General features: G+C 37.1%; 1 protein-coding gene and 1 long non-coding RNA gene across 4 annotated transcripts in view; one reads left to right on the plus strand and one right to left on the minus strand.

The window, feature by feature from the left end:
• The window catches only part of ERAP1 (endoplasmic reticulum aminopeptidase 1), a 120,806-nt gene that overhangs the window by 32,938 nt on the left and 61,240 nt on the right, over positions 1 to 26,628 (minus strand). The window lies entirely within an intron of this gene.
• Positions 46 to 26,001, plus strand: LOC309622565. The gene is made up of 2 exons (XR_014240981.1): positions 46 to 3,261; positions 3,368 to 26,001. It is a non-coding gene; the product is annotated as an uncharacterized lncRNA (long non-coding RNA).

A 26,628-nucleotide genomic window follows, 5' to 3' on the forward strand; every position in this document is an offset into this window, starting at 1 on the left:
ACAGGGCACTTCCGTGGACCGGAGCTCCCCTCTATCCCAGCCTGAGCCAGCTCAAAGCCCCTTGGACGCAAGGGGTGTCCATCATCTCACCTCCGCAAATGGGCTGAGAGCTCTCGGCCCGCCTCCGAATGAAACAGAAACCCAGAACAGTTCTTTGTTTCTGCAAAATGCTGAACTGTCTGGGCTTTCACCTGTAGAGGGGTTCGGCTGGAGACACCGAAGAGAAAGAAGGGGAAACAGAGGCCCGGAACTGCCCCACCAATACCAAGGGACCCTTGGACCCCAAGGATTTGCTGCTCCCCACATTAAAAAATCTCCCTCCCTGCGTTTTCAAATCAAATGACCATTTCTTTGCTCCCCTTAAAACATTAAGATTGGATGAAATGTCTCAGAAAGCCCATCTTTAAACAGTTGAGGGTAAATGAGGTAACAAGCCAAGAAATATTCATACTCACGAAATGCTGCCCCAGCCCCTCTGGGATTTTTCCTCACAATACTCCGGCTTTCTCCTCTCACTTCTTTCTCTGCTGCCTTGCCTTTGAGAACCTGGGGTTCCAAGTCGCTAGAACAGTATTTCTCAGCTTTTTTCCCCTCAATCTTATGCCTCCTTTTGAAAAACATAATATTTTGTTCTGCATATTCTCTCCAGTCAAGGATATTTTGTAACATAAAATTAACACCCTGTCCCCAAGCCCAACCAGAGTGGAACCAAGGGAAGTTTTTTCACTAAAATTCAATAAGAAACCAACTTTGGGATCAGGTAATTTCTGCATTTGAAATTTCTGCATGTTTGCAGGGGTGTCAGTGGACAGCTATAGCCTCCAAGGCCTCTGGGTGTCAGTGATCCCAATTTGTTCAGATGAGAGTTTCCTGTCCAATAAACTCATGCATTTCTTTGTTTTCATATTTATATTTAGAGATATGATGCTTTCCCTTCCATTTCTAATAAGTTTAGTTTCTTTTAAAATATTTCTTGATGGTCAGGATGGAAGGAAGTGAAGGCACCGAACAGGCTGGAGGCTGCTATAAGTGACAAGTGAGAAGGCAGGAAGAGGGGAATGCCTTTACAGATACCTGGGCAGATGGGAGCCAGACTCCCCCAGACTTTAGACTCATTTACAATGGCCAAGAGTCCCTCTTCAGAATCCAAGCAATTAAAGACAGGATTTGGCAGTATTCCCTTGTAGTTTCAAAGCTCTAGCAGGGATTTGTGGGATGCAGGCCTTGGAGTGAGGACTTTAAACTTGAAGGAGTCCCACTTGTAGAGTCCGTGAGATCAAAACTTAGCAGCTACCAAGCTTAGAAATGGTACTAGAGGGAAGCAGACAGAAAGAAAGGGCATCTTGGTTTATGGATTACTTGCCAACTGTTCGATACTGTGCTAAATGCTAGTCATGTGCGTTTGTGTGTATATGTATGTATAATTTAATCTTTTCAGCAGTCATGTAATGTAGGTATTATGCTTTATAAATGAGAAAAGTAAGAGAGGCTGTCAACTTGCTTGAAGAGAAAATAAGAAGTGAAACCTAAATGTGAGCCCTAGGTGGGTCAGTTTGACTCCAAAGTGCATGTTTTTTCCACTGACTTACACAGCTTCCTCAGCTAGCTGTTATTTATGTCCACCCCTCCTCACCTAGCCCCCAGCTTCACTTGGCACTTCTAGCTTTGCTCTCTTCCAGGCAGCCTCTAGGAATTTCCCACCCTGAACAACCTTCCTGGAGCCTCCACATTTCCTCCCAGTGGATATTCGCTTATGCTGCTGTAACTAAGACATCAGTAGTTTAAGACCACAAAGCTTTATTTCTCACTCATGGTACACAGCCATTGTCTGTAGGCAGGGTCCTCTGCCCTGCACAGCCCATCGGGGCTCAGTGTGACAGAGGATCGTCATCTTGTAGGTGCATCCATCTGAAGCTTTTGGCCTTCTTGATCACCATGGCAAGGAAGAGTAAGTCCAGAGAATCATGCATCAGCCTTTTCCCACCTCAGCGCTGAATAATACACATCCCTTCCACTCACATTTCATTGCCCAGAACTAGCTACAGGGTCTTCTGCAAATGCAGGGAGAGGTTGGTAAAAACTAATACTGTCCTCCACACAGTGTAAGAGGGTCAGTTGGGCCTATGCATTTCAAAAGCTTCTCAGTGTCCTTAGTCTCAGATGGGAGGTGGGAGGAGGAGGGAGTTGACCTCAGGCTTTCGCCATTGCGATGTGTACAACCTTGGCTTATTACTAATCAATTTCTTTTTTTTTTTCAGATTGGATTCCAGATTTTGATCAAGTGGTGTTCAGTTTTGCTTTAAGTAATTGGATCAGTTCTGTCTTCGTTAGCTTTTGTCGATTAATGTCAGCATTTGGCTCATTTCTTCTCTTTTGCTGCCCAAGTTGCTGCCATTTTGACTATATCACCACTCTCCTTCTCGATGTAAAATCTTACCCGGAATCATGATGTAGAAAACAGACAAAGCAGGGCTGTTCTGACAAACCCACCCATTTAGTCCCTGCCAGCTGTCTCTCAACCCCATTCCCACACCTCCCCCCACACACACTGTGGGTCCCTGAGGCACCTCCACAGGCTCCTATGGCCCCAGAACTTAATTTTTTTAACCACCACCTTAAAAAAGAAAAAAAAAAAAAAAAAGAATAGCAATGTCCTTCATTCTTGATATTCTTGATAAAGAGGATGATACTTTTTTTTCCTACATGCCAAACTGCAAGCCAGGCCTACTCAACAAAATCTATACCATTTTATTGAACATCAGAAACAAGGAAGAAGGTATAGATGCCAAGTTAAAAGAAACACTGCTTCAAAGCAGGCCACTGACCCCACAAGAACAAATAAATTCCTCTGAAACATTGTGGTTTGAAAGCATTTACATATACTCTGTCTCATTGGACTCTCAGAGTGCACTTGTGTAGGTGGCTTCTAGTTCCATTTTTCTATAATGAAGAAACTAAGGATTTGAGATGGTGAGTGACCTACAAGGCAGGGGCCACCATGTGGAGACAGCTTGCTCTAAAGTGAAGCCAATTCAAAGTAAAGTAGAATTGACAGAGAAACAGACAGAGAAAATAACCCCATTGAGGCTGTCAGCCCCAGCTGTCCTGAGCAAGCCCTACCCTTGGACTTTCCAATCAAGAGAAGCAACGAATTCCTTTCTTGATTCAGCCAGTTTGTCAAGCTTCAGAAAGAGCCCTGAGTCGCCACTATGACAGAGCACTAGAGAGGGAGTGATGGATGCCAGCTTCTGTAGGAACAATGTGAGTGACCAAAACTGCTGTCAGACTACTAGGACTGCTGGGTCCTGAAGAACTTTCTGGGTGACTTGAGGACTGATGACTTGTTTCCCATTTCCCCCCTCCTCAGACATCTATTTGACCTACTCCTGCCACAGAGGGAAAACTGAGCATGCCCCCGGTTCTCACAGCCTGATGGAACCCAGGGACCACACCCCTCTTCCGTCCCTCCTCAGTAAGCGGGAGGTCCACCTCACTACTCTTCAGCCCACGTTCTATATTCCTATGGCTTTTCCCTTTGCTCATTTCAACTAGGAGGTAAATCACCATAACGCATGTTTTTAAAATTTGCATTTCTTTCATTACTATGAGATTGAACACTACCCTAAACATATGTTAATTAGATGTTTTTACTTTTTATTTCCTCTTCTGAGAATTATATGTTTATGTTTGTTGCCAATTTATCTACTGGAAAATCATTACTTAGTTATATAAAAATTACCTATGACACACAAGAGAAATCCATGAATTCCATTAAAAATGTAAAATATCACAATCAGTAAGTCTCTGTTGCTTCAAAGCAATCCCACAAATACATCTAAATGAATCATGTCAATTTCTTTAAAATCCAGACCTATGCCTGCTATGTTAAGTTATTTGAGATGTTGGAGCTTACCAGATATTGTTAATCTGACATTAAAGCAAATCTTAGTTCAGGAAACCTGGTATTTAGGTTTGATGTTGTTTATAGCTCCCTCTGCCACAGCAACTGCACATTCCATCCAAAAGCAGCAGAATACACATTCTTCTAAAGTGCACGTGGAACATTTTCCAGGATTGATCACATGCTGGACCACAAAGTGAGCCTCAGTAAATTTAAGAAAACTGAAATCATATCAAGCGTCTTTTCCAACCACAACACTATGAGATTAGAAATCAATTACAAGAAAAAAACTGTAAAAAACACAAACACGTGGAAGCTAAACAATATGTCACTAAACAACCAATGGATCAGTGAAGAAATCCAAGAGCAAATCAAAAAGTACCTAGAGACAAATGGAAATAAAAGCACAATGATCCAAAACCTAAGGGAAGCAGCAAAAGCAGTTCTAAGAGGGAAGTTTATAGCAATACAATCTTACCTCAGGAAACAAGAAAAATCTCAAATAAACAACCTAACCTTACACCTAAAGCAACTGGAGAAAGAAGAACAAACAAAACCCAAAGTTAGTAGAAGGAAAGAAATCATAAAGATCAGAGCAGAAATAAATGAAAGAGACAAAGAAAACCATAGAAAGGATCAATGAAACTAAAAACTGATTCTTTGAAAAGATAAACAAAATTGATAAACCTTTAGCCAGACATATCAAGGAAAAAAAAGAGGAGAGGGCTCAAGCAATAAAATTAGAAATAAAAAAGGAGAATTTACAATGGACACCACAGAAATATGAAGGATCATAAGAGACTACTACAAGCAACTATATGCTAATAAAATGGACAACCTAGAAGAAATGGAAAAATTCTGAGAAAGGTACAATATCCCAAGTCTGAACCAGGAAGAACTAGAAAATATGAACATACTGATCACAAGTACTGAAATTGAAACTGTGATTAAAAAACTCCCAACAAGCAAAAGTCCAGGACCAGATGGCTTCACAGGCAAATTCTAACAAATATTTAGAGAAGAGTTAACACCTACCTTCTGAAACTATTCCAAAAAATCACAGAGGAAGGAACACTCCCAAACTCATTCTATGAGGCCACCATCACCCTGATACCAAAACCAGACAAAGATACCACAAAAAAAAAGAAAATTACAGGCCAATATTACTGATGAACAGAGATGCAAAAATCCTCAACAAAATGCTAGCAAATCAAATCCAACAATACATGAAAAGGATCATACCCCATGATCAAGTGGGATTTATCCCAGGGATGCAAGGATTTTTCAATATCTGTAAATCAATCAGTGTGGTAAACCACATCAACAGATTGAAGAATAAAAACCATATGATCATCTCAATAGATGCAGAAAAAGCTTTTGACAAAATTCAACACCAATTTATGATTAAAAAAAAAAAAAAAAACTCTCCAGAAAGTGGGCATAGAGGGAACCTAACTCAGCATAATAAAGGCCATATATGATAAACCCACAGCTAACATCATACTCAACAGTGAAAAGCTGAAAGCATTTCCTCTAAGATCAGAAACAAGACAAGGATGTTCACTCTCGCCACTTCTATTTGACATAGTTTTGGAAGTCCTAGCCATGGAAATCAGAGACGAAAAAGAAATAAAGGGAATCCAAATTGGAAAAGAAGAAGTAAAACTATCACTGCTTGCAGATGACATGATACTATACATAGAAAATCCTGAAGACGTTACTAGAAAACTACTAGAGCTTATCAATGAATTTGGTAAAGTTGCAGGATACAAAATTAATACACAGAAATCTGTTGCATTTCTATACATTAACAATGAAAGATCAGAAAGAAAAATTCAGGAAACACTCCCATTTACCACTGCATCAAAAAAGAATAAAATACCTAGGAGTAAACCTACCTAAGGAGGCAAAAGACCTGTATGCAGAAAAGTATAAGATGCTGATGAAAGAAATCAAAGATGACACAAACAGATGGAAAGGTATACCATGTTCTTGGATTGGAAGAATCAATACTGTCAAATGACCATACTACCCAAGGCAATCTATAGATTCAATGCAATCCCTATCAAATTACCAATGGTATTTTTCACAAAACTAGAATAAAGAATCTTAAAATTTGTAATGGAGACACAAAAAACCCTGAATATCCAAAGCAATTTTGAGAAAGAAAAATAGAGCTGGAGGAATCAGGCTCCCTGACTTCAGACTATACTAGAAAGCTACAGTCATCAAAAACAGCACAAAAACAGAAATATAGATCAATGGAACAGGATAAAAAGCCTAGCGATAAACCCATGCACCTGTGATCAATTAATCTATGACAAAGACAGCAAGACTATGCAATGGAGAAAAGACAGTCTCTTCAATAAGTGGTGCTGGGGAAACTGCTCAGCTACATACAAAAAAAGAAAAGAAAAAGAAAAAGAAAAAGAAAAAGAAATTAGAACATTCTTTAACACCATACATGAAAATAAACTCAAAATGGATCAAAGATCTAAATATAAGGCTGGTTACTATAAAACTCTAGAGGAAAACATAGGCAGAACACTCTTTGACATAAATCACAGCAATATCTTTTTGAATTCACCTCCTAGAGTAATAGAAATAAAAGCAAAAATAAACAAATTGGGCCTAATTAAACTCAAAAGCTTTTGCACAGCAAAGGGAACCATAAACAAAACGAAAAGACAAACCACAGAATGGGACAAAATATTTGCAAATGATGCGACTGACAAGGGGTCAATCTCTAAAACTTACAAACAGCTCGTATGGCTCAATATCAAAAAAGAAAAAAGAAAAAAACCCAGTTAAGAAAATGGGCAGAAGACCTAAATAGACATTTCTCCAAAAAAGACACAGATGGCCAATAGGCACGTGAAAAGATGCTAAACATCACTAATTATTAGAGAAATGTCAATCAAAACTACCATGAGGTATCACTTCACACCAGTCAGATTGGGCATCATCAAAAAGTCTACAAACAATAAATGCTGGAGAGGGTGTGGAGAAAAGGGAACCGTTCTTCTACACTGTTGGTGGGAATGTAAATTGGTACAGCCACTATGGAGAACACTATGGAGGTTCCTTAAGAAACTAAAAATAGAACTACCATATGATCTAGCTATCCCACTCCTGAGCATATATCCAGAGAAAACAATGGTTCAAAAGGATACATGTACCCCAGTGTTTATTGCAGCACTGTTTACAATAGCCAAGACATGGAAGCAACCTAAATGTCCATTGACAGATGAATGGATAAAGAAGATGTGGTACATATATACGATGGAATATTACTGAGCCATTAAAAAGAATGAAATGATGCCATTTGCAGCAACATGGATGGACCTGGAGATTATCATACTAAGCAAAGTAAGTCAGACAGAGAAGGACAAATATCATATGTTATCTCATATGTGGAATCTAAAAAAAATGATACAAATGAACTTATTTACAAAACAGAAACAAACTCACAGACTTAGAAAACAAATTTATGGTTACCAGGGGCGAAGAGGAGAAAGGGATAGATTGGGAGTTTGAGATTGCCATGTATACACTGCTATGTTTAAAATAGATAACCAACAAGGTAGGTTACTTACAGCACAGGGAATTCTGCTCAATATTCTGTAATAACCTAAATGGGAAAATAATTTGAAAAAGAATAAATATATATGTATAACTGAATCATTTTGCTGTACATCTGAAACTAACACAACATTGGTAATCAGCTATACTCCAATATAAAATAAAAATTAAAATAATAATAAACTACATTGTTATTAACCTCAAAAATAAATAAATAAATAAATAAAAATGTTGCTAACGCTAAAAAAAAAGAGTTATCCAGGAGTGGGCATGTTCTTTGCATATGCCAAAAGGAATAATAAAAATAGGTTTAAAAACATAGGTACATTTGTCAACTGTACTTTCTAAAGAACCATAGCATCATGCTAGCAAACAGTTCTCATGCTCTCTCACATACAGAGGGGGAACGGAAGAATCTATCTACCACATTAATGTTACTGTACATTGAAGGTATTTCTGTTATTATAATCACAGGATGTGATAGCCTATGTCCTTGAGGCAAGAAGGATATGTAGATCAAGAAAGTGATTGATGAGGGAACAATTGGTCAGAAACTAAGGAAGGACCTTGACTCTAGAGACTAGAAAGATTTGATTCTTCATTGGGCTGAAAATGTGAATATCTCCCAAATAAGAAATGAGAAATTAATAGCTGGCTGAAATTTTTCACTTATGGAAAATTAGTCATCTTCTGACTCCCAGAAGAACTGATTCCAAACTCAGGAGAAAGATGACATCTGAGATTATGACCAATAAAGAGCCCAGAGCTCAATAAATTGATTTAAACAATAAATGGATTTGATAAAGAAGATGACTAAATGTAGAAAGAGCTTTTACAGGCTAGGGAATATATTATAGGCCCAGTAAAAGCCCAAAGTCAAAGAGAGTTTTGAGAGAGAGACAAAGGAAGATGGATCCACAGGGCTGGAGCCGGGGCAAGCCCTGAGAAGGCCAGGGCAACTTCAGAGAAGCCCTGCAGATCTGAATCATCTGAGCCCAACACCAGAGATTCCAGAGAGACCCAAAGGATGAACCAGCTCCAGCAGAAGGGCCAACCAAATCTACCTCAGGGCAGAAGTCTGAGAATCTTTGCCTCCTGTCCATTGCCCAACTCCCAACCCAGCAAGGCTACAAGGAGTGGAAGAGTCAGGAATGAGTGGGTGGATCGGCCAAAGATGTCAAAACAAAACTCCAATTAAATTATTGAGAATTCTGGGCTCTTCTGCTTTTGTAGCATTGTTTTGCTACAGAGGAGCCCTCTCTGGCTTCCCAGTCCTGGTGGTAGATGGCTAAACTTTTATAGAATCTGTATTAGCCTAGCAGTCCAACGATTCCCCCTCTAAAGGATGAAAACTGCAAAATCATAATATAGTAAAATTTTATATTACTCACTTAACCTTTGTAGTGCACTAGTAAATAAAATACCCAAACTACTGAAGTTCCTTCCTTCCTTTCTTTCTCTTTTCTTTTTTCCTTCTTCCTGTCTTTCTTTCAACAGTTATTAATTGATGCAGTGAGTAAAGAGAAGCAAAGGAATGCACCAGAATAATTTAGGAAACTTGTCTTACAGAAAAAGATTCCTTACCTCCACCATGAGAAATTCTAATTCTATAGATCTTTTTTCTTTTTTAAACTTTTTTAAAAATTTATTTATTTATTCATTTATTTTTGGCTGCGTTGGGTCTTCGTTGCTGCATGCAGTCTTTCTCTAGTTGCGGTAAGCGGGGGCTACTCTTCGTTGCACGCAGGCTTCTCATTGCGGTGGCTTCTCTTGCTGTGAAGCATGGGCTCTAGGCACGTGGGCTTCAGTAGCTGTGGCACGTGGGCTCAGTAGTTGTGGCTCACAGGCTCTAGAGCGCAGGCTCAGTAGTTGTGGCACACGGGCTTAGTTGCTCCGCGGCATGTGGAATCTTCCCAGACCAGGGCTCGAACCTGTGTCCCCTGCATTGGCAGGCAGATACTTAACCACTGCACCACCAGGGAAGTCCTGATTCTATAGATCTTGACTGATATATACCATAGAATTCAAGGGCAAGTATAAGCTTTCTTAGAGAAAAGAAATTTTTTTTTGTTTGGTTCTACATTGCTGTACTGAGGGCAAAGGGGATTCTCCATACCTTTGCCAGAAAAGTAGGAGGATTATTGAACTCCTGAGGGCCAGCCCTCAAAAGTAGGCAGCAACAGATGTTTGACTTCTGGAACCTAGAAGGAACTACTAAAAATGATGCAGATAGAGGAGGAAAGAGAGGTGGACAGAGTCTGGAGTCAGCTATGGTCGTTGACAACTGTCTAGATTATTTCATCAGACTCTTCTTCTTAACTAATTAAGAACAGAAAAATTGCAAGTTTGGAGATCAAAGTATAGGTACTTAGTGCAGGGAAAGGAACAGAGAGGCCATTCTATTTGTGGGTTTTGATCTCTGAATCCTCAGTTTTCAAAAGAAGCTATATGGTGAGGAATTAATAAATGTTAACTGTTTTTAGAGTGCAAACTCTAGGGAGAAAGATGGTCCACAGATAGGAGGACTATATCAACAAGGACACTTTTGAAATATAAAGTGAATGTTTACCTAATGGTGAGGAGGGGCATGGAGGGACAGATGACCAGCACAAACCAGGTCTCCTTATTGGCAAAGCCAGAGGGCAAGGGAGCCCCATTGCCGCTTGTCAGGCCCAGGGCATAGGGTGGGATGAGAAGGGTGGTGAGTGGATCTGGAGGGGCAATTGGAAGTTCTCCAGCACAGGCATATTGAATAATAACATGTGTTCCTAGGAATCTAACCACACATCAGTTAGGAATGGTGATCACGTTCCAATTGACCTGTTCATTGAAAGCAACAAATGATGCCAACCTCACTTCACATCTTGTATCCATGTAATTACAAAGATGGAAAAGAAAAATAAAATTACCGAAAACACCAGTGACATTTTTAAATCTAAAAATGTATCAGTCAGGATTCAGTCACAGAGAACAAAATCCATTCAAGCTATTTAACCAGAAAAGCATTTATCGCAGGCTATCTACATAATCACTGGGATGGCTTTAAAAACCCATACTAGAGAGAGCTTCCAGAAACAAATCCCAAAGCCATCATGTAGAACTTGGCCACCAATGAAACTGCTTCTCTTGACATGACCTAGAAGCCATCTGCTAAACTGGGCAGTGGCTACCACAGCTGCTGGCTCCAGAACCATGTCAGGGATGCTACAATCTGTCCCAACCAAATGAATAACGCAAGCTTTGCCTCTCTCCCCACTTATCTCAGTTCCAAATTCAAGTCTCCCACCAGCACTTCTGTTTGGCGGAGCCTAATGCATATCCAGAACCTAGGAGTGCTGGATAACGTACTGAGTGAACCAGATACAATATCCACCACAAACGTTAAACTGTGTTGAGGCTGAACAAATGAAAAAGAAATAAAACAGTTATGAGGAAACCTCAGGTAATTTTTAATGGTTTTATGGATAAAAATAATTGGGAAATCAATGGTAGATTTAGATTACGAGAGGCTTGGGGCATTTGAGAGTGGGATGAATACTTTTGTGACATAAGCATATTGTCAAGCATCAGGTTATGATGTGGTATCTCTGAAATGTCTCTAGGCACTCTTTTATTCTTCCCCTCCCTCTGGGAAATCCATAGGCACATGGCTCAATCTCAGTCTGGGATGAACAGAGCAACCACATTCTCTGGGGTACAGTGATTGGTCCAAGGACTGGCATGTGACAAAAGCCAGGGCAATCAGAGGCCTTGCCCAGGATTATTCTGGCTGAAGCTGACAGGGAAGCCTCTTTTTTTCTTTTTCTTTGTGGTTTCAGTACTGTAAGACTTAGTGTTAATGGTCAAGTTCCCACTGTGGGGCAATGCCTAAGGAAATGAAACTAACACCAAAGAGGAAAAAAGAAATGAGAGGCACAACTTAAGAGATTCCTTTGTTATACACATTTTCTGATTTCACCCTTTTGGCCTGGAGTGGCCTCCTTTATGCAGATATTTCCTCAGTTCTGTGAGCCATCCAGCATCCTTCCAATAAATCTTCCCTTTTGGATTAAGATTGTTTGACTGAGTTGGGTAACAGTTGCATGCAATTTTAAGAGTCGTAATAAATCACAGTCTCAATTTTATAACGTACTATTTCAATAGTCACTTGAAGGAAAGTAATGTCCTTTGTGTCCCATGGGAAAAATGAGATTTTTTTTTTTTTTTTTTTTTTTTTTTTGGCTTTGCTTCCCATACATTGTTTGAGGTTGACCTAAATTCCACTGAAGCCTAAACATAAACTACATTTTTAATCAACCAACTTGATTTAAGTAATTTTGATAATGTCACTCAGTTTTAGGTAAGCAGCCTCAACTTCATGTTTTTTTTTTAATTTTATTGAAGTATAGTTGATTTACAATGTTGTGTTAATTTCTGCTGTACAGCAAAGTGATTCAGTTATTCTTTCTCGTATTCTTTCCCATTATGGTTTATCACAGGCTATTAAATATAGTTCCCTGTGCTATACAGTAGCACCTCGTTGTTTATCCATTCTATATATAATAGTTTGCATCTGTTAATCCCAAACTCCCAATCCATCCCTCCTCCATCCCCCCAACAACTTCATGTTTTAAAAGACTCATTTACAACTGCTGCCGCACAATCACCTGTCTTCACTCTGCAAACAATTGCCAGCTGTGTACTCTGAAAAGCCTCAGAGATTTCACTGGCAATGGGGAAGAGCCAAAGAAAATCTACTGTGAGACCAAAGGGAGGAGAACCTATGGCTCCATGGGGCAAGCTTGGAAAGCAAATCACCTAAGTAAGCCAGTACACAGATTTTAAAAAAATAAAGAAATGTCTGTGAAAATGATGATAACCACAATGCATAGCAAAAGGATGAACATGAACATGTAAAAGAGGACATCAAAAATCATAAAATTTGGGGGAGGAGAGTAAGAAAATGTATATATTTTTTCATTTCCTAGAATGTGTTTGAGCCTATATGACTACCAGTCTAAGGCAAGTAGATATAGGATGGGGTTAACATACTTGAAAAACAGGATAGCCACAAATCAAAAACATACAATAGATTCACAAAAACCAAAAAGAAGAGAACATAAATGTAATACAAAACAAAACCATCAAACCACAAAAGGAAAAATGAAAAAAAAAAAAGGGACAAAGAAGAAATGTAAAATCAATGGGAAAACAAGGCTCAAAATGGCAATAAATACATATCTATCAATAATTAACTTAAATGTCAACAGACTAAATGCTCCAATGAAGACACAGAGTGGAAGACTGAATAAAAAAAACCCAAGAGCCTACAATATGCTGCCTACAAGAGACCCACTTTAGGGCAAAGACACATATAGATTGAAAGTGAGGGGATAGAAAAAGGTATTTCATGCAAATGGAAATGACAAAAAGCAGGGGTTGCAATACACATATCAGACAAAATAGACTTTAAAACAAAGGCTATAAAGAAAGATAAAAGAAGGACACTATATAGTAATAAAAGGATCAATACAGGAAGAGGATTTTACACTCACCAACATATATGCACCTAATATAGGAGCACCCAAATACATAAAACAAATACAAAGCAAGAAATTGACAGGAATACAATAATAGTAGGAGACTTTAACATTCCACTCACATCAATGGATAGATCTTCTAGACAGAAAATCAATAAGGCAACAGAGATCCTAAATGATACAATAGAACAGTTAGACTCAATTGATATTTTCAGTACATTACATCCAAAAAAAAAAAAAAAACCAGAATATACATTCTTTTCACATGGAACATTCTTGCACATGGAACATTCTCTAGGATTGACCATATGCTAGGGCACAAAACAAGCCTCAACAAATTTAAGAGTATAGAAATTATCTCAAGCGTCTTTTCTGACCACAACGGCATGAAACTAGAAATCAACCACAGAAAAAGAAATGAGAAAAAAATGATTACATGGAGACTAAACAACATGCTATGAAGAAACCAATGGGTAAATGATGAAATCGAAGAGGAAATTAAAACATACCTTGAGACAAACAACAATGAAAACAAAACCATACAAAATCTATGGGATGCAGCAAAAGCAGTTCTTAGAGGGATGTTCATAGTGATACAGGCCTTCATCAAAAAACAAGAAAAATCTCAAACAAACAACCTAGCCTACCACTTAAAAGAATTAGAAAACGAAGAACAAACAAAACCTAAAGTCAGCAGAAGGAAGGAAATAATAAAGATCAGGTAGGGAATAAATAAAATAGAAATTTTTAAAAAATAGAAAAAAATCAATAAAACCAAGAGCTGGTTCTTTGAAAGGGTAAACAAGACTGACAGACCTCTGGCCAGGCTCACCAAGGAGAAAAGAGAGAGATCCCAAATAAATAAAATAAGAAATGAAAAAGGAGACATAAAAACTGATACTGCAGAAATACAAAAAACCATAAGGGAATACTATGAACAATTATATGCCAACAAATTCATTCAACAACCTAGAATAAATGGACAAATTTCCAGAAACACAGACACCAAAACTGAATCAAGAAGAAATGGATAATTTGAACAGACTCATCACTAGAGGTAAAATAGAATCTGTAATTTAAAAACTCCCTAAAAACAAAAGTCCAGGACCAGATGGCTTTACAGGTGAATTTTACCAAATATACAAAGAAGAACTTATACCAATCCTTCTCAAACCCTTCCAAAAATTTGTAGAGGAGACAACACTCCCAAAGACATTCTATGAAGCCACCATCATCCTAATACCAAAACCAGACAAAGACACCACCAAAAAAAGAAAATTACAGGCCAATATCTTTGATGAATATAGATGCAAAAATTCTCAATAAAATATTAGCAAACCGAATCCAACAACACATAAGAAATATCATACACCACTACCAAGTGGGATTCATCCCAAGTTCATGAGGACAGTTCAACATATGCAAATCAATCAATGTGATACACCACATCAACAAAAGAAAAGATAAAAACCACATGATCATCTCAAAGATGCAGAAGAAGCATTTGACAAAATTCAACAACCATTTATGATAAAACTCTCATCAAAGTGGGTATAGTGGGAACATACCTCAACATAATAAAAGCCATTTATGACAAAGCCACAGCCAATATGATACTCAATGGTGAAAAGCTGAAAGCCTTCCCACTAAAATCTGGACAAGGATGCCCACTCTCACCTCTTCTATTCAAAATAGTATTGGAAGTCCTAGCCATAGCAATCAGACAAGAAAAAGAAATAAAAGGTATCCAAATTGGAATGGGAGAGGTAAAATTGTCATTCTATGCAGATGGCAAGATACTATATATAGAAAACCCTCAAGATTCCACACAAAAATTACTGGAACTGATGAACAAATTCAGCAAGGTAGCAGGATATGAGTTTAACATACAGAAACCGGTTGCGTTTCTTTACACTAATAATGAAATATCAGAAAGGGAATGTAAGAAAACAATACCTTTCAAAATTGCACCACCAAAAATAAAATACTTAGGAATGAACCTGACCAAGGAGGTGAAAGACTTATATGCTGAGAACTATAAAACATTAATAAAGGAAATTAAAGATGATTCAAAGAAATGGAAAGCTATCCCATGCTCTTGGATTGGAAAAATTAATAGTTAAAATGGCCATACTACCCAAAGCAATCTACAGATTTTATGCTATTGCTATCAAAGTACCCATGATATTTTTCACAGAACTAGAACAAATAATACTAAAATTTATATGGAACCATAAAAGACACAGAATTGCCAAAGCAATCCTGAGCAAAACGAACAAAGAAGGAGGCATAAACCTCCCAGACTTCAGACAATACTACAAAGCTACAGTCATCAACACAGTGTGGTGTTGGCATATAAAACAGACATATGGATCAATGGAACAGAATAGACAGCCCAGAAATAAACCCACATACCTACGGTAAATGAATCTTTGACAAAGGAGGCAAGAATATGCAATGGGAAAAAGACAGTCCCTTCAGCAAGTGGTGTTGGGAAAGTTGGACAGCCACATGTAAATCAAAGAAGTTAGAACACAACATCTCACCATACACAAAAATAAACTCAAAATGGCTTAAAGACATAAACATAAGACATAACGCCATAAAACTCCTAGAAGAGATCGTAGGCAGAACATTTTCTTACATAAATCGTACCAATGTTTTCTTACGTCAGTCTCCCAAGGCAATAGAAATAAAAACAAAAATAAACAAATGGGACCTAATTAAACTCACAAGCTTTTGCACAGCAGAAGAAACCATGAACAAAATGAAAAAAACAACCTACAGAATGGGAGAAAATATTTGCAAACGATGCAAATGACAAGGGCTTTATTTCCAAAATATACAAACAGCTCATATAACCCAACAACAAATAAACAAACAATGCAATCAAAAAATGAGAAGACTAAAATAGACATTTCTCCAAAGAAGAAATACAAATGGCCAATAGGCACATGAAAAGATGTTCAATATCACTAATTATTAGAGAAATGCAAATCAAAACTAAAATGAGGTACCACCCCACAGTGGACAGAATGGCCATCATTAAAAACTCTACAAATAACAAATGCTGGAAAGGATGGGGAGCAAAGGGAACCCTCCTACACTGTTTGTGGGAATGTAAGTTAGTACAGCCACTATGGAAAACAGTATGGAGGTTCTTCAGAAAACTAAAAATAGAATTACCATATGATTCAGGGACTTCCCTGGTGGTCCAGTGGCTAGGACTCTGTGCTCCCAATGCTGGGGTTCCGGGTTTGATCCCTGGTCAGGGAACTAGATCCCACATGCCACAACTAAGGGTTCACATGCCACAACTAAAGATTCCACATGCTGCAACTAAAAGAAGATCCCACATGCCGCAATGAAGATCCCACACTGGCAGCAAAGATCCTGTGTGCCACAGCTAAGACCCGGTGCAGCCAAATAAATAAATAAATAATTTTAAAAAAAGACTTACCAAATGATCCAGCAATCCCACTCCTGGGCATATATCCAGACAAAACTCGAATCCAAAAAAGATACATGCACCCTTATGTTCATAGCAGCACTACTCACAATAGCCGAGACATGGAAACAACCTAAATGTCCACTGACAGATGAATCAATAAGGAAGATGTGGTACATGTATACAATGGAATACTAATCAGCCATAAAGAAGAACAAAATAATGCCATTTGCAGCAATATAGATGCAACTATAGATTATCATACTAAGTGAAATAAGTCAGAAAGAGAAAGACAAGTACCATATGATATCACTTATTTGTGGAATCTAAAATATGACACAAATGAAACTATCTACAAAACAGAAACAGACTCATGGACATAGAGAACAGACTTGTGTTTGCCACGGAGGAGGGGGTTGGGGGAGGAATGGAGTGGGAGGTTGGGGTTAGCAGATATAAGCTCTTATATATGCAATGAATAAACAACAAGATCCTATAGTATTATAGGATAACATATTCAGTATCCTATGATAAACCACAATGGAAAAGAATATTTGTTCTAATAAGAACCTACTGTATAGCACAGGGAACTCTACTCAATATTCTGTAATGACCTATATGGGAATAGAATCTAAATAAGACTGGGTATATGTATATGTATAATTGATTCACTTTGCCATACAGCAGAAACTAACATAACATTGTAAATGAACTATGCTCCAATTAAAATTAACTTAAAAAAAGAATATTGTTTTAAAAAGAATGTATATGTATGTAGAATTTAATCACTTTGCTGTACGGCAGAAATTAACACAACCTTGTAAATCAATTATACTTCAATAAACACACACACACACACACACACACACACAAATGTTTTCTATTTCCTTAGTCTTTGCTCAGTCTCTTCAGCTAGCTTGTAAATTCCATGAGGCTAGAACTTATGTCTCTTTTTTTTCTAAGCACTGTTTTCATTGCATTCCACAAATTTTCATAGGCTGTATTTTCATTTCATTTAGGTCAAAATATTTTTAAATTTCTCTTGAGACATCTTTTTTGACTTATGTGTTATTTGGAAGTGGGTTATTTGGTCTTCAAATATTTGGGGATTTCCAGCTATCTTTCTGTTTTTAATATCTGGTTTAATCCCATTGTGTTCTGAAGCCTACTTTGTATGACATTTATTCTCTTAAATTTGGTAAGGTATGTTTTATGGCCCAGACTGTGGTCTATCTTGTCAAATATTCCACGTGAGCTGGAGAAGAATGTGTATTCTGCTGCCGTTGGATGAGTTATTCTATAAATGTCAATTAGATACAATTGATTAATGGTTATATCTCTTTTTCGCCATTGAATTCCTGGGATCTAACAGAGAGCTTGGCCTACAGAATGTGCTTCATAAATGTTTATTGAATAAGAGAGAGAAAGCAAGAGGAAAGGAAGAATGAATAGAGAGATTTCAATGTTATTCCCCTGATTAAAAGCTTTCAATAGTTCACTATTATCTACACAATACATTTTAACTACTGTTCTTCCTACCTGGTAGTAATATGTCACAATCTATTTACTGTATTTCTTCTGTTATAACACACACAGTTATTTTATCTACCACTCTAGTAGGATGAAAAAAACCACTGCCAAGAAGACTGTGAGATGCCATTAATTTCAAAGGCATTTTAAATATGAAAAAATGTGAGTCATAGAGTTGATGAAATATTGTATAGTTAGCTACGAGTCTGTCTTACCTGCTGGATGGAGCCATAGCTTATTGATCTTCATATCCCCAGCACCAAACACAGCACATGACATAGAATAGATGCTCAATAACATTAGTTTAGTTATTTGATATGTCATTCATACCCTACCACCAGCCACCTGGCTTTCCTTCATTCACAGCCCTCATACCTCCTGCGTTGTAATGCTCTTGGTGTTCATGGCTGGCTGGAGATTTTAATTTCTTTTGAAATGCTCCACAAAAACCTGACCCCTTTTCACCTTTCTCATGACCTTGCTGTAGGCTGTCAGCTACATTACAGCTAAATATCTGCCAAAGTCATGTTTGTGCTCTTGAAGCTCCTGGGAGAAACTGACATCCTAACCTACTTGCCCCACCCCCTCAACGCGGCTGCGTTGAGCCTAGTGACATTACCAATCCACTAGGTGCTGTGGCAAACCAGTAAGAAAGAGAGTTTAAGCAGGGAGATCTTTAGGAAACTTCAAATAAATTGCTAATTACTCCTGTCTATTCACTGGCCTGGCTTTTCCCTGTTATTTATTTTTTAATATCTATTTAGGAAAAGCAAAAAGAAGTAAATAAAACTCAAGGATCTTTACTCCAGTCAAATAAACCCTATTCCTTTTAATCCCTTTTGTATAGGACCTCTTTAAAAGAAGGATCCCAAATGGGAATTGTGGTGGAGTAAATGTAGCCACTCAGTTCAGCCAGCGGGGTGTTTTTAATCATGTGAATTGGCTATGCATTCTCCTGTTGGCCAGCACATCATTTCCTAACAATTTTACTGCAGTAGTTTCACATATTCCTATTACCCACTGGACCCTTGAAAGTATCTGAAATTTTTGACCCCTGCCTTGAATGTGTGGTTTTTCTTCTCCAGGAGGACCTCTGGCTTACCACATCCCCTTAATTTTCTCACCCTGATTTTAAGATTAATTGGCCATTAGAGATAGGTCAGTTTCTCTAACTGTAGAGAAAACTATACCCTGAAGTTGAAATAAACTGGTTATAGAAATATTTATTAGATATACTTATTGGTGCAGGGTGTAGCTATAAAAATAATCCCTGCCTCTATTCCCACAAGGCTCAAACAGCCATGGTATTTATGAGGCAGTTTGAAGAGGGGAGGGGATAGAATAAAAAAACTAGTGTCACAATGTTAACATTTAAAATTGCATCAAGCATTTTGGGATGTGAGACCTCCCTCTAAGCCAGCTCTAATTCACACCTTCCAAAATAGATCTTTCCTGTGTTTTTGCTTGGATTTTAATAAAGCACAGGCAGGGGAAGATAGTGTTGGATGAAACTGCAGACTTGGAGTAGTTCTAGTGAGTCCCTTAATTCATGGCCACAAGGGATAAGTGTTCTTTCATATCTTTTTAAAAGTCAATTGGCGATAAAATACAAGTGATTAAAGAAGTTAAAAATAAAACTGAAATGCTTCCCTCTGTTTAAGGAATAAAAATATAAAAGCATTTTCTGGAATTGGCTGCTTTTCATCTTTTAATAGTAGTTTCCATTTCACTTTTCCCCCCCACCTCACGTTTTGCCCTGCCTTCTCTCCCCTGCATGTTAGTCACCCCCTGAAAAAAACTGAACTTCTCAAATGCTTATCTGAAGAACACTGAGACCCCTGTATTTGTTGAAACCCCATGAGGGTAATAGAAGAGTAGTGGGTTCTGAAACAGTAACCATTATTTTTTTTCTACTGGGCCAATTTAAAGTCAACTTTATTAGGTTTCATAATTATTTTCCAAGTAAGACTTTTTAATTCATAGGCTAACCTATTTAAAGCTACTGTGATAAATTAAGCCTATTAGAAATGAACCACACTCAACTTGTAAATTATTTTAAATTTTAGCCTGAAATTCTCCTAGCATTTATATAAAAGAAAAAATTTTCTATTAAGCACACAAAGAATAGAACCATTGAAAATAGACACGATCTCTCCTGCCTTTTGTGATGTCTAACCCCAGGTAATTTTTTATTTTCTATCTATAACAGGGTCAAGCCTTTAATTTATGGATATTTTTTGTTATTGAGATATAATTGACATACGAATTTGTGTAAGTTAAGGTGTATAACATGTTGATTTGATAAATTTATATATTAAAAAAAATGATTACCACCACAATATCGGCTAACACTTCCATCTCATCACATAATTACTATTTTGTTTTTGTAATGAAAACATTTAAGATTAGTACTCTCTTGGCAACTTTCAAGTATATAATACAGTACTGTTAACTATAATCTCACAATTCTGTGTCTCGCCATGACTACAGACACTGAATTGCAATTCTCTGAGAATACAGAATAAACCCATCTTTGCTGGAGAAATATTTGGCAGTCTATTTGTTTCAAGTGAACATTAGTGGTGTTGGGCATCTTTTCATGTACATGTTGGCCATCTGTATGTCTTCTTTGGAAAAATGTCAATGCAGTTCTTCTGTTCATTTTTATAATCAGATTGTCTTGTTGTTGTCGTTGAGTTGTGTGAGTATTTTATATCTTTTGGATATTAACCCCTTATCAGGTATATGGTTTGCAATTTTTTTTTCCATTCTATAGGTTGCCTCTTCATTTTGTTAATTGTTTCTTTTGCTTTGCAGAAGCTTTTTAGTTTGATGTAGTCCCAATTATTGATTTTTGCTTTTGTTGCTTGTGCTTTGGTGTCAGATTAAAAAAAAAAAAAATTGCTAAGACCCATGTCAAGGAGCTTTTTTCCTATGTTTTCTTCTAGGAGTTTCTGGTTTCTTGAACAGTAGAGTTTCTTCTGCTCTTTCCGGTCTTACCTTTAAGTCTTTAAATCCACCTTGAGTTAATTTTTGTGAATGAAATAAGATAGTAGTCCAATTTCATTTTTCTGCATGTGATGACCCAGTTTTTCCAACACCATTTACTGAAGAGACTATTCTTTCGCCATTGAGTACTCTTGACTCTCTTGTCAAATATTAGTTGGCCATATATGTGGGGATTTACTTCTGGGCTCTTGATTCTGTTCCATTGGTCTATGTGTCTATTTTTATGCCAGTACCATACTGTTTTGATTACTATAGCTTTGTAATATAGTTTGAAATCAGGAAGTGTGACACCTCCAGCTTTGTTCTTCTTTTTTCTGGATTGCCTTGGCTATTTTGGGTCTTTTGAGGTTTCATACAAATTTGAGGATTGTTTTTTTTTACTTCTGTGAAAAATGCCTTGGGAATTTTGATAGGGATTTATTGAATTTATAGATGGCTCTGGGTAGTCTGGACATTTTAACAATATTAACTCTTCCAATCCATGAACATAAAATATATTTCTATTTGTTTGTGTATTTTTCAATTAGTTTTATCAAAGTCTTATAGTTTTCAGTTTACACATCTTTCACTTCCTTGGTTAAATTTAATCCTAAGTATTTTATTCTTTTTGATGTTATTGTGAAGGGGATTGCTTTCTTTCTTTATTTTTCAGATATTTATTTGCTAGTGTATAGAACACAATGACTGCTGTATGTTGATTTTATATCCTGCAACTTTACTAAGCTCATTGATTAGTTCTAACAGTTTTTTGGTGGAGTCTTTAATCTTTTCTATATATAAGGTCATTTCATCTGTAAAGACAATTTTAGTTCTTCCTTTCCAATTTGGATGTCTTTTATTTCTTTATCTTGCCTGATTTCTCTAGCTCAGATTTCCAGTACTATGTTGAATAAGACTGGTGAGAGTGGGCACCCTTGCCTTATTCCTGATCTTAGAGGAACAGCTTTCAACTTTTCACCATTGAGCCATTGAGTATGACATGGGTTTGTTATATGTGGCTTTAATTATACTGAGGTATTTTATGTTCCTTCTATACCAAACTTGCTGAGGGTTTTTGGTCATAAAATGTTATATTTTGTCAAACACTTTTTTTTTTTACATCTATTGAGATGATCTAATTTATACATCTTTTATGGATCATTACATTTTAATTATAACTACAATATAAATATTGATACATTTAAAAAGTTTATAATAAACTATTTAATTTAAATGGATTACTAAGAATATAAAAGGCTCTAGATTCAGTATAAATGTATATTAGTGAAAATAATAATACAAACATTTATTGGATACTTATCATGTGTTAGTCTTTTCAATATTAAATTCTCAATTATAAATATTACTTATTTAAATATGTATTAGGAGGGACTTCCCTGGTGGCACAGTGGTTAAGAATCCACCTATCAATGCAGGGGACACGGGTTTGAGCCCTGGTCTGGGAAGATCCTGCATGCCACAGAGCAACTGAGCCCATGTACCACAACTACTGAGCCTGCGCTCTAGAGCCCACAAAACACAATTATTGAAGCCCGAGCACCTAGAGCCTGTGCTCCTCAACAAAGAGAAGCTACTGCAATGAAAAGCCCATGCACCACAGTGAAGAGTAGCCGCACTCACCACAACTAGAGAAAGCCCACATGCAGCAATGAAGACCCAATGCAGCCAAAAATAAATAAATAAATTTATAAAAAAATAAATATGTATTAGGAGAAAAATTAAATGAGAGTTGACGACCTTAGTAATTCATTTAAAAAATGTTTATTCATTATAGGCAGATTCTCCAGTTAAGCAGTAACTGGGTACTGCATACCCAGTACAGTGGTGCACCTATCATTTTTGAAGGGCCATTTGGATCGTAATTACAGAATCATCAGGGTAAAGAGAGAGCAAGAGACTTTCAAAGCCATCCTTCTGTGTGAGAGGAGAGTCATACTGACATCCTGTATGAATGGGAATCTGTCCTAATTTTGAACATGTTACATTTCAGCAACTCTAGACACCTGGGAGGGAAAGGCCAATAACCTTCAAAATAATCTAGATTTTAAGAAATTAATCACTCATTGGCAATCAAAATTAACTTAGTATTCTTCTTCATGACATTTTAATTCTGCTTTTTCATGGCTTTAAACAAACTCTGCAGTTCCCTGGGATCTCATGCCAAATAACTTATACATGTGAACAGATACTATTGCCCTAATATGAGATTCCTTGTTCTTTTTTTTTTTGTACATTAAATAAAATACAAAGGATTTTCAAAATTCAGTATGAGTTTCTTTAAAACATTGCATCCTACAGCATTAGTACTACTGGCATGCTGACATATTTTGAATTTTACTAAATCCAAGAATGCCCTTAATGGGACAGGAATTGAAAACATCATTTTCTCCATAGCAACAAATGAACTAGTAGTTTTTCTGATATACATTAAGACTTCCTGATTGAATTTTTCCCATCACTGTGATCTTTTGATACTTTCTAATCCAGCAACACTAACCATTTTAGATTCTGTGAACACAGCCATCTTTGTCTATAAAAAAAATTTCCTGGCTGGCATAATAATCAGCTCAATATTAAATTAAAGAAAACACTAGGAAGCAGGGTTAAGAAATTGCAACATGTGGTTTAGTTTCCTTGAGGGCAAACGGCCTTCTAAATTAATGATGATTCACTCTTTTTATTTTTCACGATTTTTATATGTATTTTTTGAATAAGTAATATATGCCCAGAGCACAGAAGGAAAAGAGCACAAGACGGTACACATGGGAAAGTAAATCTCTTTCATCAGTGGAAATGCTGTTTACCATTAGTGAGTATATAAACACGTTTGGACAGCAAATTGGCATTATAGTTAATGCCAATAAAATTCAGTAAGGTTGAAAGTGTGGAATATCTACCTCTGTTAATGACAGACTAGGTAAAGTAGACCAATTCTCCCAATGATAATTAAAAAAGCTTGACAGTTTTTGAAAGGAATCTTATCAAATGCATCAAAGAGCTAACAAGATGATGAAGAAGGACATTTGGGATCACTTTGAAAGAAATTTTGAAAAAGTTGGAGTCTGGGGACATCCAGAGGTGGGGACCCTGGGAAACCCTATCTCACTGTAGGATGAGACCCTAGGAGGCTGCATCCCAGGAATAAGGATAAACTTGGAAGGAAAGTAGCCGTAGCACAAGACTGCAGACCAGCTCCAGGTCCTCAAGGAGGCCCTGAAATTGGATGTCGATTCTGGCACTTGATAGAAGGAAATTAAAATCCTCTCTGGAGGAACATAATATCATCCTAGGCCCTAAATGTTCTCTAGAAAAGAAGATGTGCAGACGCTATGATTCCTCCACCCCCATCCAGGTATGTAACTTCAGAAAACTGTAGCAATATGTACCAGGGGACATGCACAGGAAATTCATTGCAGTATGGTGATGACTAAAAACTGGAAACAATCCAAGTGTTCATCAACAAGATGAGATATTCATATAATTGAACAATATAGAGCAGTAAAAATAAATTATTGCTGCATGCATCAATATGGATAAATCTCATGAATATAATATTCAGCAAAAAAACCATATAGCAGGAGATTATATATAGTGTGATACTAATCATATAAAATTCTAAAGAAAGCAAAATTAACAACATGTTGTTTAGGAATATATAATGTAGTCAAACTTAAAAGCAAGGGAACAAACATAAAATTCAGGGTAGTGCTTACCACTGGTGCAGGAAGTTTCAGCCATATTAGTCATGTTCTCTCCAGAGACAATCTTCTTGATCCTTCAAATATATCTTAGGCACACAGATTTACTCTGGAAGGGCAAAGAGTATGTCTCTTTTGTTGATTATAAGGCCAGTCTACAGTTTGTGCAATGGCTACTTCCTTCAAGATTTATCAATACTCTTGGGCTGCAGTCCCCTAGGGGCCCATCCCAAAGTGGGAACTTACAGCATCTCTCAAAGTACATCAGTCAGATATAGCCTAGTGAGTCCCTTTCTCTCCCAACAGTCCTTGGAATAGCATTTGTCTTGCCAGGGAAATGCTGTTATTGCTTCCTCCAGAATCCAGGCTTAGCAGGGGTAGAAGACATAGAGAAGTAGAGAGGCAGCTAGCCTATGCCCACCTCCTTTCCCATACAGACTTGTCTCCTGGAGTGGGATCAAGCTGGGGCTGAGGAGAGCTTAAGCTGCCAATGAGGTTCTGTTTTTTTGTTTTTGTTTCTGTTTTTTTAAATTAAACTGTTCTTACTGACTACTGCAGTGACAGTATTTGGAGATAAAAGTAATTAGAACATTTTATTATCTGTGACTAATCAGAGGAAACTATGGAGCCTTCCCGTGATTTTACCCAAGAGATGGGAAAGTGCCAGCTCCATGGAGTGAGCCTGACTGTGCAGGAATGTTGGGGAGAGCTCACTTCAGCAAGAGTTCTACCTAACATACCGATTTCACAATAATAATTGGGTATAAAAATGGTTTCACTAGGTTAACCCAAGCTCTCTATTCCCTCTGGAAAATATGCTGACTGATAACACAGCAAACTTAGCTCCTCGTGTACCTGAGAACCCTGATTAGGGGAATGCTGGCCAGGATTCAGTTGTGTTTGTTCCAAACCTGTTTATGTTATGTGTTCTTAATGTGGTTACTTAAGTTAATAAAATGTTATGAAACCAGTGGGTGGAAAAAGAAAGTTGTTGCATCTATGAATACCAAGTTGAATCTTTTGGAAGGTTTTAATAAAGTTGAGCAGAGTTGGATGCGCATACAACAATTGCAAAAGACTGAGAAAAAATGTAAAAATATAGAAGGATTCTGTGTTCAGATTATTTCACAAATATCTCTACAGTCTTCCTCTTAAATGAGAAAAGTATAAAATTAAAGAATCTGGGGAAATTATTTGCAGCTCCTTTCCAGCTGTGTCATTTTATAATTTTTACACATAAAAATATTTATATCATATTTGTAAAAATGGACAGCATTTGTTAAATGCATTTAGTCTCTGAAAATGTACTATAAATAGCAGATAACTTTGTACCTTCAAAGGGAGAATATGCTACAAATATCTTACATTTCAGGTTTCTTTATATAAATACTATTGCATACTGCTTGAATTAGATTCATGATTCCTTTAGGCTGATAAGCTTTTGTTTGGACCAATAAATATTTAGACAGAAGTTAAGATTATTGATTGCATTATTCAATCTGCCAAAGGTAACATTTTTTAGGACTGCTTTTGTCCAACTGAAATCTCCTTATGTCCCATCATGTTTCTCCAGTGAATGGGGTCCTAAGCTTCAGAAGTATAAGATTTCATTGCTGTATGCTTTGATGATATAAATATTCCTCAATAAGTTATTTTGGAAATGTGGCTTTGTTTACTGAGATCAAAAGGGTTCTGTGTATGTAGCTATTTTTTGTCATTGATGGTGATAGTGGTAAGATAAAAATATACGCTTTGAAGAACCTGTGTGTTCTCCACTATAAAGTCAACTCAAAATGTTGGTTCATTCAGGGCCTATTATATACAGGTCACTACTTTAGGGATTGAGAAGACATCAAAATAAGTAGAATTTGGTCACATGACTCCTGGCTTCACCTTGTATAAGAAAATGGCATACAAATTCTTTGACAGGATTTTCTTTTT

The sequence above is a fragment of the Balaenoptera borealis genome (assembly GCF_965194805.1).
Source record: "Balaenoptera borealis genome assembly, chromosome: 2".
Taxonomy (NCBI): domain Eukaryota; kingdom Metazoa; phylum Chordata; class Mammalia; order Artiodactyla; family Balaenopteridae; genus Balaenoptera; species Balaenoptera borealis.